The sequence below is a fragment of the Nanorana parkeri genome, unplaced genomic scaffold (assembly GCF_000935625.1).
Source record: "Nanorana parkeri isolate BGI_ZX_2015 unplaced genomic scaffold, ASM93562v1 scaffold628, whole genome shotgun sequence".
In the NCBI taxonomy this organism is placed as follows: Eukaryota; Metazoa; Chordata; class Amphibia; order Anura; family Dicroglossidae; genus Nanorana; species Nanorana parkeri.
The window spans coordinates 461,597-480,480 of NW_017306896.1; the positions used below are offsets into that span (position 1 = coordinate 461,597).

At 44.4% G+C, this 18,884-nt stretch overlaps 1 protein-coding gene across 2 annotated transcripts in view; it reads left to right on the top strand.

The window, feature by feature from the left end:
* The first annotated feature begins 3,409 nt into the window (after positions 1 to 3,409).
* Positions 3,410 to 18,884, top strand: part of AP1S2 (adaptor related protein complex 1 sigma 2 subunit) — a 90,245-nt gene continuing 74,770 nt past the window's right edge. The window contains exons 1-2 of one of the 2 annotated variants that reach the window (XM_018563069.1): positions 3,410 to 3,416; positions 18,645 to 18,650. The gene's annotated coding sequence lies outside the window, so the exon portion shown is untranslated. Of the gene's footprint in view, positions 3,417 to 18,542; positions 18,651 to 18,884 lie in introns of those variants that run through there. The other variant, XM_018563068.1, reaches the window with a different exon arrangement.

The following is an 18,884-nucleotide window of genomic DNA, read 5'->3' on the forward strand; positions in this document are numbered from 1 at the left end:
CATCTGGACGCAAACAGTCTGTGCCCAGGCATGATCGTCCAGCATGTGCTAGTACATGCAAACTGCTGAGAATGGCTGTGGGTGCTGGCAGCTGTAATTTCATGTACAGCACTTCAAGCCCACAGATGATTGCATCTGTCGCATGGAGGAATTAATGAGGCTCATGCGATCAGCAGTAATAACCCTCATTACTATCATTTACAAACACACTTTGCTGTGATATTCTGGCCATGCAAGCATTCTACACTTTCTGCTTTAAAGAGAACCTGTTGGCATTTTAAAGCAACCCTGGTGGCCCGTGTCTTCTGCCTTCCCTCTGTTTCCATTAGGCTCTCCGGCATCTAATAATTTCAGGAGTGTTGGCTGCCGGTGTTTCACCTTGGACGCCATGGCTAAAACTTAAAAAATTATCCTCTGGGATGCAATGCAACTTGAATAGACTCTGTCAGCCTTGAGTTCTTCACATTTGCATAAATATCCTGTCTCTCGTTGGATGGTTCAGCTGTAGTTTGACAAAGCTCCAGGCCAAAGTCGGAAACTATACACCTGTAGTGACAGAACGTGTCCAGTATCAGAGCGTAATGCAGAAGAGGATTTCAGTTATTTTCAGGTCCGGCTTTTAAGCAGAATTTATTTTTTTAAAGCTTTAAGAACTATTTCCAGGGAAACATTAAAAAAACATATACTGCAAGGGTCAACTGCTCGTTTTTGTCTAGGGGACCAGTGTAAAGCAGGCTTACTTTGATCCCTGCTCCTGTTTTCTCCAAGACCGGCACTTGCATCCTCTTCCCCCCTCCGCTCCGGAAGTTTGAGGGTTGCTGGTGTCATCACGTGTAATGCAAAAGCCCGGCATTATACGTTAGGAAGCCAAGGGACACTCTACAAGCTTAAGCATAGGGAAGACGAGGTAAGCAAACATTACGGGAATCACGTAAGTAGAATTGCTTTGCCCAATACCCTAGACCTAAACTAGCATTTAACCCTTGCAGTGCAGGGATAGTCTCCCTACAAGGGAAGCTTTTGGTTTTCCCCCCAGAGATAAACTTTATAACTAACGCCACCAAGCATCTGAAATGGCTGCATAACATTAGCTTACTATGATTTTAGAAATCTCCAGTTCTTTCTGTAGTAATACTTTGCGTTTATTATAAATTATTGGCTATAAAGCTGAAAAATATTACATTGATATTTGGGATTTAAAATAATTTGTGCTACTGTTTTGCAAATGCTAGAAAGCTAAAATGATCATATGAAATGTTCCAAATTTACGAAACAGTCTCTTTGGCAAAGATATAAAAGAACTAAAGTCACATCTGCCTGCTTTCCTGACTGTGTAGTACTTATTCGTCTTGTCACTACTCCCCTATTAATATAATGAATGTTCCTGCATCTCACAGTTGGCCAGTTCCACATATCACAGAACTTTCAGCCACTAAAAGCAAATATTCAGATTCTGCCAAGATAGGCAATTTAATTGATATAAATGTCTTTATCCTAAAATCAGAATATTATTTCAGGTCATGTGAATAAATAGAAGGTGGCTATCTTTAACCACTTAAAGACCGGGGTGTTTACACCCCCTTACTGGCCAGACGATTTTTCAGTATTTAGTGCTGCGGTACTTTGACTGACATTTATTCCGTCATGCAACGCTGTACTGAAATGCATTTTATACAATTTTTGGGGGACAGATAGAGCTTTCTTTTGGTGGTATTTAATCACCAGTGGGGTTTTTTATTTTTTACTAAATAACAAAAAAGTACCGTAATTTTTGAAATGTTATGAAACATTTATTATCACTCCAATTTTTGGGTAAAATATAAATTATGGGGTCATGTCGGGTAAATAGACATCAAACATGTCAAGCCATAAAATTGCATACGCCTGTAAATTGGCCATAGGTAACGCTTTAAGCGCTTTTACCGCTCATCAGTTTAGTGTTATCAGTAATTAACAGGGGTCTTCAAGACCTCTAATGTCACCTCGGGACCCCCAGAGAGCTGTCTCACCAGCTTCTCACCGCCATCTCTTGCCTGAGAGTGACACTGAATGCGGAAGTGATGTAATATATATCACTTCCTGCATTCGGGGACCAGAGAGGAGATCAATGAAAGATTGTGTACTGAACTCCCTTTGATCTCCAGTAACAGAGTCACTGTGCCGGTCCCAGCCGCATCGGGCACAGCGGCTCTCGGGACTGGCAGCAGCGACGGTGCGGGGGGAACACACTGGCAGCTACTACAAGCGATCGGGCGCCTCTAGAGAAGCCTGATTGCTTGAGTGTAAACAGCCATCGCTGACTCTTTACATTTCTAACAGTTTCCCCAGTTATTTCCTCCGTGCTGAGCGCCGCACACAAGTGGTGGGAGAGGCAGGACGTCTTAAGACGCCTTCTCACTCCTATAAGGCTGCCGCCTGGCCGTTCGGGAACGGCCATAGATGGGAGGTGGTTGAAAAATTATTTCTCTATAGAGAATGCAGATTTACACTGAATTGTTACTAACAAATCATTTTTGCTCATCTTTTTAATATTTTTCTTAAGATGTTATCAGCATAGAAATATGGGAGCTGGCTCTGCCAACTGACCCTGGATCTCAACATGCATATCAAGTCTGCTGAGGGCCATTGCTATAATGAGGCCTATAATGAGACAGTTCCCTCAGGCAGCATCTCACTGGGTCACCTTTCCAGCCACAGCATCCCAGGTTGGTAAGAACTGGCATCCCACCCAGCTTGTGGCAACCGGTGACGTCAGTAAGCTGGGCACTAGTCCAGGGACACCCTTGGGTCTGCAAATGCTGCACTGACTGCATGCTTGTTCTGGGTTCATGACACACTATGTAGTGATGCAATAACAGCTACAGAGCTTGTACCCTCTATAATAAATCAGCATTGGAAATATATAATAAGTTTCCCTTTAAATGCAGCGTAATACCGTACTTCAGACTGTAGGTGTCACTGTTCAAACAGATATCCATGCGTCCAACAGCTTTTTATTTAACACTTACATAAAACCTCCATAGAACTGAGATAATCTTAGGACATAAAAAAATAGAGCCCTGGCTGTTGGAATTCAGAAACATTTGGTGTATTGAAAGTACAAGAATGAGCTGTTTAGTCTTTTCTATCTTTGAACCGCAACCATTCAGTGTATTTCAAACTCCCACAAACCCTGTTTAGAAGGAAGGGGGGCTGCAATGGAAAAGTGTAGACATCACAACAGGGGTTAGGAAGTTGGGCAGCCCAGCCTAAAGTGCAACTGAAGCCAAAACTTTTTTCGTTTTGAATAGAGCGGAGAGGCATTAGAAGAACACCTGTCAGGTTTTAACTGCTGTCTGTCTCCTCGTTAGAGAAATTCATCCCCACTATTTGTTTTTACTGAAATGCAAGTAAAAGAAAATCACACATTTTGGGTTGTCACCAGAACAGGAATAGTTAGGAAATCTTCCAATGGAACTTCCAACTAGTTCTGGTGACCCTGCTGACCACCAGGGATTTCCCTCTCTTTGGCTATTGGACAGGAAGTTAAGGGAAATCTCCTGTGCGTCACATTTATTAGTGTCCCCTGAGCTCCCTGCGTGTCACATTTATGGGTGTTCCCTGATCTTCCTGCTTGTCACATTTACAGACATCCCAACCTGCAAAACCTTATTTCAGGGAGATTCCTGTCTCATTTCAGGGAGGTGCCCTTTCTGTTTTTTGGGGTTTTTTTTTACAGCGATGCAAGTAGCTTTTTCATTCTGAGAGCCAAGCCTCGTTCTGAGGCTACTCTAGAGATCACATGACCTTCCTCCAGGAGGCAAGCCTCACTCTGAAACTTTACCCCCTGATATCTTACCGGAAAGGTTTACTCAGAGTAAACCTTTCAGGGAGAAAATGCCTCTCTCGCAGACATCAGGGAGCTGCTGTCCAAAAGAGGGAGACTCCCTGAACATCAGGGAGACTTGAGATCCCTGCATTTATGAGTGTTCTCTGAGTTCCCTGTGTGTAAAATGTATTACTGTCCCCTGAGTTCCCTATGTGTCACATTTATTAGTGCCCCTTAAGCTCCCCGTGTGTCAGATTTATTTGTGCTCCCTGTGTTTCACATTTATTACTGTCCCCTGAGTTCACTATGTATCACATTTATTAGTGTCGCCTAAGCTCCCTGTGTGTCACATGTATTTGTGTTCCCTAAGCTCCCGGTGTGTCACATTTATTACTGTCCCCTCAACATGTCTCCCAATCATTAATGTTCCCTCAGCTCCCCAACTGTCATGTTCATTAGTATCAGTTTGTCACCATGTGCATCACATTTATTAGTGTCCCTTGAGCTCCCTGTGTGTCACATTTATAAGTGTCCCCTCAACGTGTCTCACACTCATACATGAATAAACGGAGGTCACCAACACACCAATAGTGTTGAAGTCCAAAGTGTTCATTTATTGGAACATCATGTCACTAGAGCTTCCAGAAGTTCTGGTGACATGATGTTCCAATAAACAAATACTTTGGACTTCAACACTATTGGTGTGTTGGTGACCTCTGTTTATTTTTGCACTGTTTAGCGGCGCCATCCGTGGTCACTGCGAGCACCCCCCCTTATTTAATTTGGGGCTTCCTGGTAAGGAGTGCGGCAAGGTATTTCTACGTTTGTCACACTCATACATGTTTCCTTAGGTCCCCATGTGTCATGTTCATTTCATATCACTTTATCACCATGTGCATCCCATTTATTAGCCCACTGCTCATGTAAACGAGCTCTTGAAGTTCTGTAGAATATATGTTTATATTATATGAAATAATAAAGCTGATAATGGTAAACATGTTGCCACTGACCCAATCCATTTATCAATCTTCTGGACACGTAAATCCAGCAGGGGTGTGGAATTCCTATCTCCTGATGCCCGGGCGGGTAGTTGTTTTCTACATTTAGCCCTGCTTTGGTCAAGCAGAGCTAAAAGTACAGCGAGGAAGCCACCGCTTTTTTTTGTACAAGTGATCTCGGCGACATTGTATGTAGCCTGCAGGTCTGCCATTCTCCATGGGGGGGTTTGGCCGGTAGGTGGCGCATTGAGGAACCTAGCATTGGGGCAGCAGAGAAAGTAAATCCGGCCCTGGTTGTATAATAGCTGTCTATATCCCTAGTGCTGGCACCGAGCTTCATTGCAGATTAGACATATAAATACAAACAGAGCAGAGGTGGACCTGAAGTTCTCCTTCAGGTCCTCCTCTGCTGATTGACAGCAGCACCGGGCGGGTGCAATAGCCAGCCTGCTATTGGCTATTGCAATTTGAAATAGCCAGCCTAGCTATTCATTCACATACTATTTGTTTTTTTTAAGCATGTACTTTTTTATTGAGTTTTCAGTTGTAATACATAGAAAGACAAGCGTTATACACATAGAGGACAAGCGTTATACAAGGTTATAGATGTATGCGGATCAACAGTGCTTCAAATAACTATAATACCATCAAAAAGTCACTATAACGACCACTTAACAAACCATTAACGGTAAACAGAGCGGTATTCCACAAAGAGATAGGGTAGGAAAAACACATAGACATACATATAATGCATCATCGTAATATTCGAGAGGATCTATTGTCGGAGTGGACCAAACAAGGGTGAATCAATACTGAAAATGGGACAATGGGATAAACTGGACGTCAAGGGACAAGGAACGTCGGGCGATGGAGTAATACAATAAAGAGAAAAGAGAGGTTTTCCACCGTCTCGATTCAGCAATTGTCGGTGCATCACCTAGCCGAAGGGTACCGATAGCCTTAGGGCTATAAGACATCTAAGGCTCCCAATGAGCCGTCTAATTTGGCTATATCATACCATTTGGAGGATCGAAAGGGCAGCATAATGTCCTTAAGTTGATCTAGGGATAGCGTTGTAGTTAGGAAAGCTGACCATGTACTAAAAAACTGGCCTTTTCTTTTTTCATTATGTAGAGAGTCTGATTTGTCCAGGAGCATGAGCCTATGAAGGGTGTTAGTCAGGTCCATCGCGGTGGGAACGGTAGGGAGTAGACAGTTGGTAAGGATGTTTTTTTTGGAAGCCAGTAGGCAAAGATGCTCCCATCGGGAAATTGAAGGGACCAGTATTGCGGGAGTCGTGGGGCATATCATGCAGTAAACAGACGGATGGTAGGGGTTCCCTTTCCTCCTCAGATAAAGAGTTCATGTAGTCCACCACCCTTTGCCAGAAAGCAGTTATTTTAGGGCAAGACCACATCAGGTGGATGAAATCAGGGTGATGAATGCTGCATTTGGGGCACATACTATTTGTTGTTGTGTTTTTCTTTACTGTGATGGCAGCCGGCGGCCGCTGTCAGAGTAAGATCCAGAAAAACAGACAGCAGGGGAATTGGTAGATGGCAGGGGAGCTAATGCTTCTCCTGCTATCTGGTGTTTTTTTTCTTTGTATTCTGACAGCGCCCACTGTCAGAATACAAAAAGAAACAAACAAAAACATGTAATCGGCTGATATCAGGCGACTGCCTGCTGTTTACATCCAGCTGCACCAGCAGCTGGATGTAAACAGAATATTGGTACCTGATATTGGTTATCAGCCTGAAATGTGGCCAATAATCGGAATCGGTACCGGAAAATACATATTGGTCAATCCCTACACAGAAGTACATTAGTAAATGTCCTCCTGTGCCTCAAAAGAGAACAAAAAAATTTAATGGGGGATAAAGTGGGCCTAGGCAAAAGATCAATTGCGGAATGCTTACTATAAGCACTCTATATCATTTACAACTGACTTGTTTGAAGGATAAGGTTGCAGACATCTCAACTCTCCCGGATGTTCCGGGAGTCTCCCGCTATATAGCGGCTTCCGGACACCCGGGAGAGAAACATTTTCTCCCTGAAAGGTTTACTCTGCTTTATCTAGCAGATTAAATCTTTCTGTTTTTTTTTTTTTTTTCTTGACATCAGGGCTGCCAGCCGCCATCAATCAGAAAAAAAAATGGCTTAGGAACGAATAGCTAGATTGCTATTGGCTATTGCACATTGTAATAGCCAATAGCAGACTAGCTATTCCACCTGCCCACTGCTGCTGTCAATCAGCAGAGTTAGACCTGAAGTTCTCCATCAGATCCTCCTTTACTGACTGACAGCAGCAGAGGGCAGGTGCAATAGCCAGCTTGCTATTGGCTACTGCAAATTGAAATTGCCAACAGCAATCTAGCTATTCATTCCTATGCTGTTTTTTTTTTAATTATTATTTTTTAGTGTTCTGACGGCAGCAGCTGTCAGAACACTAAAAAAACAGCAGATAGCAAGGGAAGCATTAGCTGTGCTATCTGGCATAATTTCAGGGGGGTGCTCTCTTCCTTGTTGTTACACCATCCCCAGAGGGCACCTCCCTGAAATCAGAAGGGCATCTCCCTGAAATTACTTATCAGGTTAGGATCCCTGAGGTTGCCTAAGTCAGGTGTCTGCTTCAAGGTTTTTAAGCTATTTTAAATGCTGATTAAATCACTTACAATGGATGCTGCTTCTTGATGTTTAAAAGTTTTCGTTTCCTGAAGAATCAACTAGTTCCCTGATCAATGGCCCTGATATCCTGTTTTAGGGTGTCTCCTTTCTCTTTCAGGGTACTATGTACCTTGTGTGTGTGTGCTAGTAAGCTGTGTGTGGGGAATTTATCAATACTGGAGCAGAATAATCTGAAGCAGTTGCCTATGGCAACCAATCAGCTTCTCTCTTCAGTTTGTTTAGTTAAGGTTTGAAAATGAAAGGTGGATGCTGATTGGTTGCCATGCACAGCTTCTCCAGATTTTGTCTGCTCCAGTTTTGATAAATTCCCCTCTGTTGTGTTTCTCCACAATAAAGTCCCTCCCTGATCTCCCCTCCTCCTTTCTCCAATCTAGTAAATGGACAGTTGCTGGAGACTTTGCTGTCCCTTGTGATCTTGTATTGGACAGGAAGTTCGGGGAAGTGGAGCTGGGACAGTTGGAGCTGTTTGGAAACACTGTAAGTGTTTGGGCACAAATTGGAATACTTTGCTGGGAAATGTATATTTGTTTGATCTGAATTGAAGAAAAGACTGAGAGTGTAATACTGCTATCATGCTCCGTAGACTCAGTACACCTTCCATGGAATATTCAGTGACCATAAAAAAGCAGACAGCTACACGTGTAAGACATTAAGATGCACAAGAGACACTTTTCATTTAGGATAAATGATAAACTCGCCACTTTGGTCTGCTATTGATTTGACAAGATCTAGAGGGAACGCAGATCAGTCATATTATAAGGTCAGTGTTATTCTTCTCATATTAATTTTCCAAGGTCAAACTCTTTGTTATCTTTTACCCGTGGTATTTCTAGCAAAGAAGATTCACTAGCTTATCACAAAACCGCTAGAAAAAAATCTTTCATGATGTAGTGATACATTAGGAAAGGTTCGCAAGAATCTCTTGTAGGTTAAGTCTTTTTTTTTCTATCTCTTTATTTGCTGTATCATTTCATAAGATGGTTATGCAATATATGAAATGTAAGGTATAAAGATTTCTGTGTGAAATGTATACATCAGGGAATTACTAGAGGCTGTATTCTATCTAAGGCACTATGAAAAGGTTAAACTTTATTGAGTCTCTTACTGTATATAATTTACAGAGCTCCAACATGTGCAAAGTATTGTACAGAGTGTGGAAGGATATTAAAGGAGAACTATGAGATGAGTGCTTTTCACTAGTTCTAGCCGACCTGTGACAATGAGACTGTCACAGGTCGGCTCAGTAGATCGGGAGGTAAGCGAACACATACCGTGACAGGGGAGGGGCTGGATTCCTCCCTCCCCGCTCCGATCCGCCAGCGCTGACTGCCGGAACGGACGGGGGAGGGGGCGGGTACATCTGGCTCTGGCTCTAGATAGTCAGAACCAGCTGTCAGTCACGCAGCTGGGCGAATCCCGGCACAATTGTCGGGATCCGCTTCAGCTGCGGCGTCTCAGTATACCGCAAGCTGCAGCTCGCGGTATACTGCTGCGTCTCAGTATACCGCGAGCTACAGCTCGCGGTATACGGAACCTAGGGTGACGGAAGGACGCTAGTTTGTGTCCTCCCGTTACCCTAAGGAGAACTATGGGGAAAAGCCTTAACCCCATAGTTCTCCTTTAAGGTAATGTACTTAAGAAAAAAATTCAAAAGCGTTTTTAAGCAAGGGGTAAATCAACCGGTAAGCCAAAAATGTTATTCAGCTAAACCTGAATGAAAAACGTCAGCCAACAATAACAAGATGACAATAAATAGGCCTTTTAAAGATAAAACAAAAAAGCAGATTTTGCGGCAATTGTCACTTTTAAAGAAGGACTCCGGGCAAAACTTCTATTAACCCTTGCAGGGGGCTACCTCCGCACTGCAAGGGTTAACTGCTTGTTTTTGACTAGGCGCTAAAAAAAAAGTTACAGTTCTAGTCAAAAGTATTTAACCCCATTGCAAATCAGGTTTATTGGCAAAAGTTACAGACTTTCAGTTGTTTGCAATGAACACAGTAAACAAAAGTAATTGAAAATGGTAGTGGACATACTAAATGGAAATGTTTTAAAGTGTTTACATTTTTATATAAATAGATTTATTGTATGCATACTTAGTTTGGCGAGTCAAATCTTTCAGACATGGCAAAGGATTCCCAGAGTACAATGGGTTATAAAAAAAAAGAGAGCACAGCAGAATCTGCCTACTTTCAGGGTCACTTGGACAAACTTGGGCCACCTGATAAGGGTTAAATCAATTGAGTTACTCTTCCATTTGTGTGTACATTTTATTTTAAGCTATTGATCTGTGTAAATAACAGGCTTATTACATCAAAGGATTAAAGGAGGCAGCTAAAAATGTGAAACACAAAAGAGCAGAGAGGCTCCATTAGCTGCCTAAATAGAAGACTACATAATATTTACAGTAAACTCCCAGTCATCTGGCACCCACGGGGATCACTAGGTGCCGGATAAAATGCATTTTCTGGTTGCTTGAGGCCCGGTGCAGACCAGAGAGATCCAGAATGCGCCTCCTGGGATTGCTTGGTTGTGCACAATTGCAGACAGCGATTGTCACGCGGCCCCATCGATTTCAATGGGGAACATCCAGTCCGCAATCGCAGAAAAAAGGTACATGTACCTTTTTTTGCGATACACGAAGTGCGGCTGTTTTAGTGTATGGATGCATGGGCGGAATCGTGGCGGGAAACCGCGCGATCCGCCCGGGGCGACTGGGGTGCCATTAGAAAATAATGGAACCCACAGTGCGATCGTCGCTGATAGCCAACAACGTGATCCCGTGGCAATCCGCGTGGTATCGTGCACGATTGCCACGCAGTCACAGATCGCACAGGTGGGCACCGGCCCTAAGAGTTAATACTAACTCTAAAGCAGCCCCCTGCAGACATATTATGTCCTCAATTTTTTTTGCCGCTTGCTTGAGAATGCTGGTTGCTTGAATGCCGGATAATGGGGAGTTTACTGCATATGCGATATTTCATTTTTATCTGACTAAAAAAAAAATATATTTTTTGAACTTTACTTAGGTCATAATTAAGAAAATATGTCCAAAACTACTATACGTTCCACTTCCAGTGAGAATGTTTGTACTATTCCTGGTAGTAAATGTTATTAGAGGTTGTTATGCCTGGAGTTTTGCATTGGTTAATAAAGTGAAACCAGTGCTCTGTGACATTAGTATTTCCTATTTGTTTTTTGTTTTTTTTACTGTTAGGGGCTTTGGGGAAATATTGGGAATCTAAACAAACCCCTGATATTTCCCTTTTAAAGTAGTAAAAGAGATTGAGGACACAGAGTCCTTAGTCTCTTTTTCTGCAGTCCCAGCACTCAATGAACAGGAAGCTCTCAATACAGAGGCTTCCTGTTCATTCACAATCTGGAGATAGTAAATATTTACTATCAACCCAGTCATGAATGCACAGGAAGCCTCTGTACTGAGCTGCTTCCTGTTCATTCATAAAGTCAGTAGATAGTAAATATTTACTATGTCCCCATTCATAAATTAACAGGAAGTGATGTATAACACTTCCTGTTAATCATAACTGGGGACATAGTGTCCTCAGTTATTTACAAACACTGAGTGATCAGTACTGATCGCTCAGTGTTTGTGCTCCACTCTTCATCCTGACTGTTCTTCCCCCTCCCGCCTGTCACTGGAGCAGAGCTCTCCTCCCCGCTTGGCCTCCTGACAGGTCTCTCCTCCCCGCTGGGTGCCAGCAGCTAAATGGGCTCTCTGTCCCCTCCGATCCCTCTGTTGTCTTTGCCAACACAGGCAGGGGAGAGTAGAGCAAATCCAGCTGCTGGTGCCCACTGGAGAGCAGAGAAGCTAGGGATGCTCCGTATTTTCAGCTTTTTTTTGTACTATCGGCATTTTGCCCATAGTACCATTTTCTGACAAAATTTTGGCGCATCTCTAGTAATTGTGCTACTAGCCAAGTAATCAGTTCCAATGTAATGTGTTTCTATGGTCTTAAAAGAACTAGGGCAAACTTGGGTGCCCTAAATGGACAAAAGATGCAGGGCAGATAGCATACCACACTGAACAGTGAGTGTGGCCAAAAAGTGGGTCTATTTAAATATAATGGCGGTAATTTATCAATATTGGAGCAGACAGAATCTAAGGCAGTTGCCCATAGTAACTAATCAGGTTCTATTTTTCATTGTCAAAGCAAACTGAAGAGAGAAGCTGATTGGCTACTGTGAGCAACTGCTATAGATTAGGCATGCTCCAATCTTGATACATCCCCCCAAAATGTGTTTAAATACCATCTGCGCTTCTAAGTCTACATGCTGCAACCACTGTACCACAAATCAGCCACTTTACTGTATAACTGGTAACAAATTGTTGAGTGCGTTTGTCGTTTGTTTTGCTTTACCGATTTGGTGCAGCGACGCATGGGGTTTCTCAGCTGCCAATGGGATGTGCGGGATCCCTTGTGTGTTTCTGTACCTTTAAGGAGGTGGGGCGTCCTCCTGACAGGCCTGCACCCAATTTGATATCTTCTGCCCCCATGTGCTCCAAGATGGAGACTCTCATAGTTTAGAGTTAGGACCGCACTATAAGAGGTGCCTTGGCGCGGCAGTGCGGCTTACACATCCTTTGCAGAAGACGTGTATCCAAACCTCTGTAATTGTCCTTAGTGGTGAGACAAGTTGTTTTACATGCTAGTTTGTGAGTGTGCCATGATGCCTTTCTACTGTTCTACAAATCAGCCACTATCCCCAAAAAATACATTAATCAGTGGGCCCCAAATGAGAGTTGCTGCCTCACAGGCCAGAATCAGTTCTTATTATTAATGTTCTCTTGGTTTTTAAGTTCATACTTATTGAAGAGCAACATGTTATATTCTAATTTAATGAACAAGTTGTGTTTCAGAACATAACTCTGTGGATCTCCATGACAGTATGTTGAGTTTGGATAATGAGGTTCAATAACAAGGTAAAATTATTTCAAAATGCGGGAATGTATATAAATGAAAGCATCCAACCATGTGTCATGCAGTATTGTAGACTATTTCTTACTCTACCTGTTGTGGGACAATAAGGGTATGATTTACAATATGCTTTTCACTATGCAAGGGAATGTTGCCATAGCTTAGTGAATGCGGTGAAAACCTTGCAAAGGATACCCAACCACGAGCAAGGTGAAAACCCTGTAATTTTGCTTGTACATGATTGGAAGTCAGCAGAGCTTCACCACATTCATAAAGGTAAGGGAAAATCCCTCTGCAAAGTGCAAATTCCTTTTCAAAGCGTACAACCTAATTGTCTTTAGTAAATCAACTCCTAAGGCTTCGTTCACGTCTACAGAGTTGGCGCGTTTTGGGATTCCTGCAACAGGAACCTATGAATTCCCGCAGCAGGAATCCCAAATATGCCGTTTAGATGTGGAAACTGTCACCCGTTCAAGTTAATGATCATGTGACAGAGGCCGCATTTGAAAGTGGCAGTCTGCAGGCACTTGTATCACATAAGATTACATGCGGTTAGGAACAGATGACTATCCCTGGATGCACAATCTAGTTTTTCCTAACCGCATGTAATTGTATCGAAGAAGATCACTTGTGGACTGCCGTTTTTTAATCTGACCGCTGTCACCCGATCATCAACTTGAACGGGTGACAGCTGCCACTTCTAAATGGCATATTTGGGATTCCTGCCGCAGGAATTCGTAGGTTCCTGGCCTAGGAATCGCAGAACCCATCTATTATGTAGGTGTATATGAAGCCTAAAGCTGGCCATACACTAGTAGATTTCCGAACGAACATTTATACAAAATATTTTTCTTTACCACCTGATAATGCCATCAGACACCTGACGAATGTTGATTGAAATTTTGTTTGCTTTAACGTTTGATTTTGGAATGAATGGAGTTTCCCGAGCGAAAACCACATTCACAAGAAAAATTTCCCATCCTGCTCCTTTGAGTTTATTCATCACTATGGTCGAAATTGATCTTCGATTTGACCCCATCAACTAATAGAAAGTCGAACAACATTCTTTCATATGAAAGTTCTTGTGAAGATCTAAGCAGTGTATGTCCAGCTTAAGTCTCCTGCTGGTTTGTCTTCACTATGATTAGGTTACATTGACAAGGCTGCGGCTGGGACCTACGGATTCTTGAGGCTGGAATCCAAGATATTTCCGTACATATGTGGCGGCATAGCGATTTTTGAAGTAGGAATAGGAACCTCTGTCAAATATTTATTGTTATCTACCAAGTTGGGAAGATCTCCTTCCACTTCCTACGCTGATATTGATGTTGTCAATGAGACGAAAATCTGCAACAAACACACAGACAGCAATAAAACGCTGGAGGAGGTTCTATTATTCGCCTATGTTACTAAAAAGAGGATTTAAATAGGGTATAAAGGGAGCTTCCTTTGCTCCATCTGGTGGTGAGAATGGTGTGTGAACAGCATGTGTCCACTTAAAGGAGAACTATGAGGTAAGTGAAAATCACACAGCCTCATAGTTCTAGCCGACCTGTGACAATGAAACTGTCACAGGTTGGCTCAATAGATCGGGAAGTGAGCGAACACATACCTTTGCCCGCTCACTTCTTGATCCTGTTTCTGCAGAGCTGTGACTGTAACTCACGGCTCCCTGCAGGGATCCTCCCCTGTCCGACCCTCCAGCAGTGACTGGCGGAAAGGACGGGGAGGGGGCGGGTACAGCTGGCTCTGCCTCTAGATAGGCAGAGCCAGCTGTCAATCACGCAGCTGGGTGGATCTCGACAGTGATGTCGGGATCCGTTCCGGCGTCTCAGTATACCGTGAGCTGTATCTCGCGGTATACTGAGCTTTGGGTCACGGGAGGACGCTAGTTTGTGTCCCCCCGTTACCCTTAGGAGAACTATGGGGAAAAGCCCTTACCCCATAGTTCTCCTTTAATGGCTGGGTGGAGGATTCATAATTCATCCCTATAATACATTCCAGGTGATCCTGGCAGTCAATGGGCCTTACTTTCACAGAGTGACAACACTATTTTGCCTGCAGAGGACTCATTGCAGCATTGTCACCCTGTGCAGCTGCCTCCTTATGTATGCCGAGATGCAGTGTTGTCACCACTGATGACACTTCCTCACCACGTCAATCAGAGCAGGGCTGGTGTCCAATGGGGTGTCCTACCCTCTGGAAGGAGTGATGCCTTATGGCAAGGGTGGGCAACTCCGGCCCTCCAGCTGTGCTTTAACTACAAATCCTCTGGGAGTCAAACCTGTAACTGTCAAGAGTCTTGCAATGCCTCATGGGACTTGTAGCTCCACAACAACTGGAGGGCTGCAGTCGTTCACCCCTGCCTTATGGCCTCTTGGATCTGACCTCCCAATTCTGGCAGCCACTGAGATGACACAACAGAGGCAAACAAGAGGAATTATAATATAAGTGCTAAACCTTCTCTACCCTGTTGAAAACTTTAAAAAAAACATGGCTTCAGTTACTTATTAACATTTTTGACATACGTAGTGCTTCCATTTTAAACGAAAACGCTATAAAAAGACTATTGTGACAAGTAACAAACCTTCTTTAACATTGAGTAAAGATGATAATTAGGAGAAATCCTTTAGCGTGTTACACATTTATTTTTAATGTACACAGTACGCTTTACAAATACATTAGAGCGCAGAGAGACGCAACTTCTTCTTCATAATATGAATTCATCAATTTTACAAAGGAAATGGAATCTTATGACAACCAAGTGGAAGCATTCCTATGGAAATCATGAATTATTTAGAGGAAGTAATCCGAGGTTGAAAACATATCTGTTATGATAAATAAATAATAAGGATTTCATGTATTAGAGGTCACTTTTGGAAGAGATGTTATATGATGACCACTAGATAGTTCCGGTCCTGTGAGATGGACTGGAAATAGTCGTCATCTACATGTAATGTGTTAATGTGCCCATACACCTTATGAATATCGGCCGATTTTCGTATGCGATCGCGTTTGCGGCCGATATTCGTAAGGTTGATGGGCAGTGTACAACCGCAAATACTGTACAATCGTACGACTTTTGACTAACCGGCAGGTTAGAAAACTTCGGTCGATCGTACGATGTTCGCAAGGTTGGTGGCGTTTCCGTACGTCAAAATTCGTACGATCTACACTGCACATGCGCAGACGAAAATACGTCCGGTCGATTACCGCAATTCGTCCAGGTGCTTTCTTCTAATTACCGCTGATCCAACTTTGCGATAATCGGGGCAGGATGCAGCGCCGTACGAAAATCGTACGACGGTTCCATCATCTGACGAAAAGTGTCGTCCGATGATCGCAAGGTGTATGGGCAGCCTTGGGCTCCATTCACACATAGCAGTAGCGTTTTCCGCACGGAACGAAACCGCGCAAACGTTACCATACGGGCAGATTCCGCGTGCTTGCGACTATTACTATAGCTGGGACGTGTGGAATACGCTCATAAAATTGGGCTTGGACTATTTTACGCTAGCAAACCGCACTGTCGCTGCAATTGCCTGAACAATGCGCATTGCAATGCATTGTTTTTTATGTTTAGCGATGTTCCGCACATATTCGTACGGCCGAATACGCAGAATACCGCCTTAGGCTGTATTCACGCATAGCATTTGCAGTTCCCGCAGAATTTTCCGTGTGGAAGACCGTGCGGGACGAAAACACCATCCGCGCAGATGCCGCTCGTTTGTGGCTATGAAATAGCCACGAACGTGCGGAATCCACCGGATTATTGCGATTGCACTATTTCGGGGAAGCGCGGTTTCGTGCCGCATGGTCCCCTCAATGGTGAGAACGATGCACATTGAAAATACATTGTTTTTTTTGTGTTTAGAGCGGCTCTGCGCTTATCCGTAGAGCTGAATACGCACGGACAGCCGCTCATGTGTGAACAGAGCTTTAGGGATATTTTTGAAACCCGCTGTGCGTGCACTAAAACTAAACACCATAGTGAAGAAAAAAAGTGCATGTGAATACCAAGTCCATGAACTGGTCCATCTCCTGAAGAGATAGGGCCCTTCCGTGACTCCCCCCCTGGGCACAAGGCTCCTGACAGGGGCAAGGCACTCGTGTCCACCTGGTCGAGACCAGTTGCAACGTGTTAGTGTTACTGAACAGAAAAAGACAATTATATCTGACCTCACACAGAAATGTTTTACTTGCAGGACCTGTGATTGGCTGTACGTGATTTTCAACTCTAACTGGGTGAGATATATGTGGGTTGCAGAGCACTTGCACTGTACTGTGGAAGCTGTGTCCACAATCTGCAGGGGGCAAAGGTCTAGACACCAGGATTTCCTGTGGTCTCCCGGCAGCTGATCTTTTCACCATTTGGTAACAACATACCTCGTTTCCCATTGTGTCTCTGTGAAGAAGCAGCCATCTTGGTAGAGGAATGGGGCTTTCCTGTCTCATGTCAGAGCTTCCCCCTGATGACTGGTGATCTGATGACTGGTTGGGGATTATTCAAGAAGCATCAGGAGAGGTGGAGCAAGCAGAGATCGAGAGACTGAAGCAGGAAGATCCTTTTACCGCCGTGCCTCAGATATAGCTTTCCCTCCAGCAAGGAGAACAGTGAGCCTCATTCTACATCCCCTTTGAAATGATTAAACTATCTCCTGCAAGACAGATCTAGTAAATCTGCCACAAATATGCACAGCACAACCTTCTGTCTGGAGTAGCCTAACAACGGCGGTGCTTCCCACCCACTACCTGTTTAGGTGCGTAACCACAGCAGCATGTTTTTGGGCAATCCCCTCTGTCACCCCTGACTGCACATCCTCTTCTAAGAGCTAAGAGGCAGGGCTGTATGATATATACTGTATGTGTATGGCCTATACAGTACACATTGTAAAGCTCTGTCTCCTACTCCTAGGACAGGACTCCCCCAGGTGCAATTTTGCCTTATATCAGAGGTTGGTAACCTTGGCACTCCAGCTGTTGTGGGGCTACAAGTCCCATGATGCACTGCAAGACTCTAACAGCCACAGGCATGACTCCCAGAGACATAATGGGATATGTAGTTTGATCATAGCCAAGGTTTCCTACCCCTGGGCCCACAGGGGGATTCAACTATGCCCCTGCAGGCCAGTCTGCCCCGGTTTCTGTGCCCACGATTGTTATCACCTCACGTAATAGGGAAAATCTAAAAGAGGGCGGCACTCATATACAGCTAGGAGCCTTCTGGGGTGAGGCCTCATTCACACAAGGCACTAAGGTCCAGCTGTGGATTCCTAGGGCATGATTCACCCTCCGGACCCTCGGCTCTGGATTACCTGCGTTTAGAGACAGATGATTGTCCCTTGTGTCCTGGGACCCTCATGTGGCTCCATTCTCACCTTGACGATCCGTAAATGTATGTTGTGTTTGCCGCCGTTGCTGCACGTCAGCTCATTCATTTAATTGGGCTGCCCAGGCTCCACAAAGTAGCTCATGCAGTAAATTCTGCTGCATGTGTACTGCGTTTTTTCAGCACGCATGTTTGTGTGCGTTTAACTTGCGGGAAAAAAAACATGAGTTTTCTCGAACACGTTTGGGGTTTAATTTACAAGTAAAGGCACGGCAAGTGCATTGCATGTTTTTAACGTGTTATGTCAATGCACATCAATGCATGCGTTTGACACATGTTCATGGAAGGTGAAGATTGGAACGGGGCCTGACCGCAACTTATTGCTTCAAGTGCGATTACAACCCAACGCTGGAGCTCGTCATTGCTTTTACCGCAATACCCTGGTGTGAATGAGCCCCTGGGGGCTTTGTATGACTGCGCACACACTGAGGTGAGGATCATCACACAATCATCTATGTCAACATTCACTTCAGTTATCCGATCGTGTGAAAAGCAGATTCCTCTGTACACATTTCGTCCGGACATCATCGGGTGTGTGGACAGAGCCGGGCTCAGCTTTTCTACATGACTGGATGAGAGAAGAGAATGTGACACTGATGACTGATGTATGTGACGATGTGTACATTGTATCCGCACCGCACACAGCCGCCCAGGGGTGACCCCGCACAGCTCCACCGAGGGGATGAATGTAAAGATACAGCAGCCAGGGGACAGTGCGGGACCATCAGCATCCGCAGTCACCTCCCAGACACACGCTGTGACGTCATGACGTGGCTCCGGGGACGTCAGGCGCTCCTGTCAGAAGAGTCGGGGCGGCTGTAGAGCAGTTCGGGGTATGTCGTTGTGTGCGCGTCTCCCGCCTCTCCCATCTCTATACCGAACACTGCTCTCCTCTCCCCTCCGTGTCCGTGTGCTGCCCACTGCTCTCCTCTCCGTGTGTCTGCTGCCTACTGCTCTCCCCTCCGTGTCTGTGTGCTGCCCACTGCTCTCCTCTTCGTGTCTGTGCTGCTCTCCTCTCCGTGTGTAATGACCAGTACTCACACCCCCCCGTGCTGACCACTGATCTC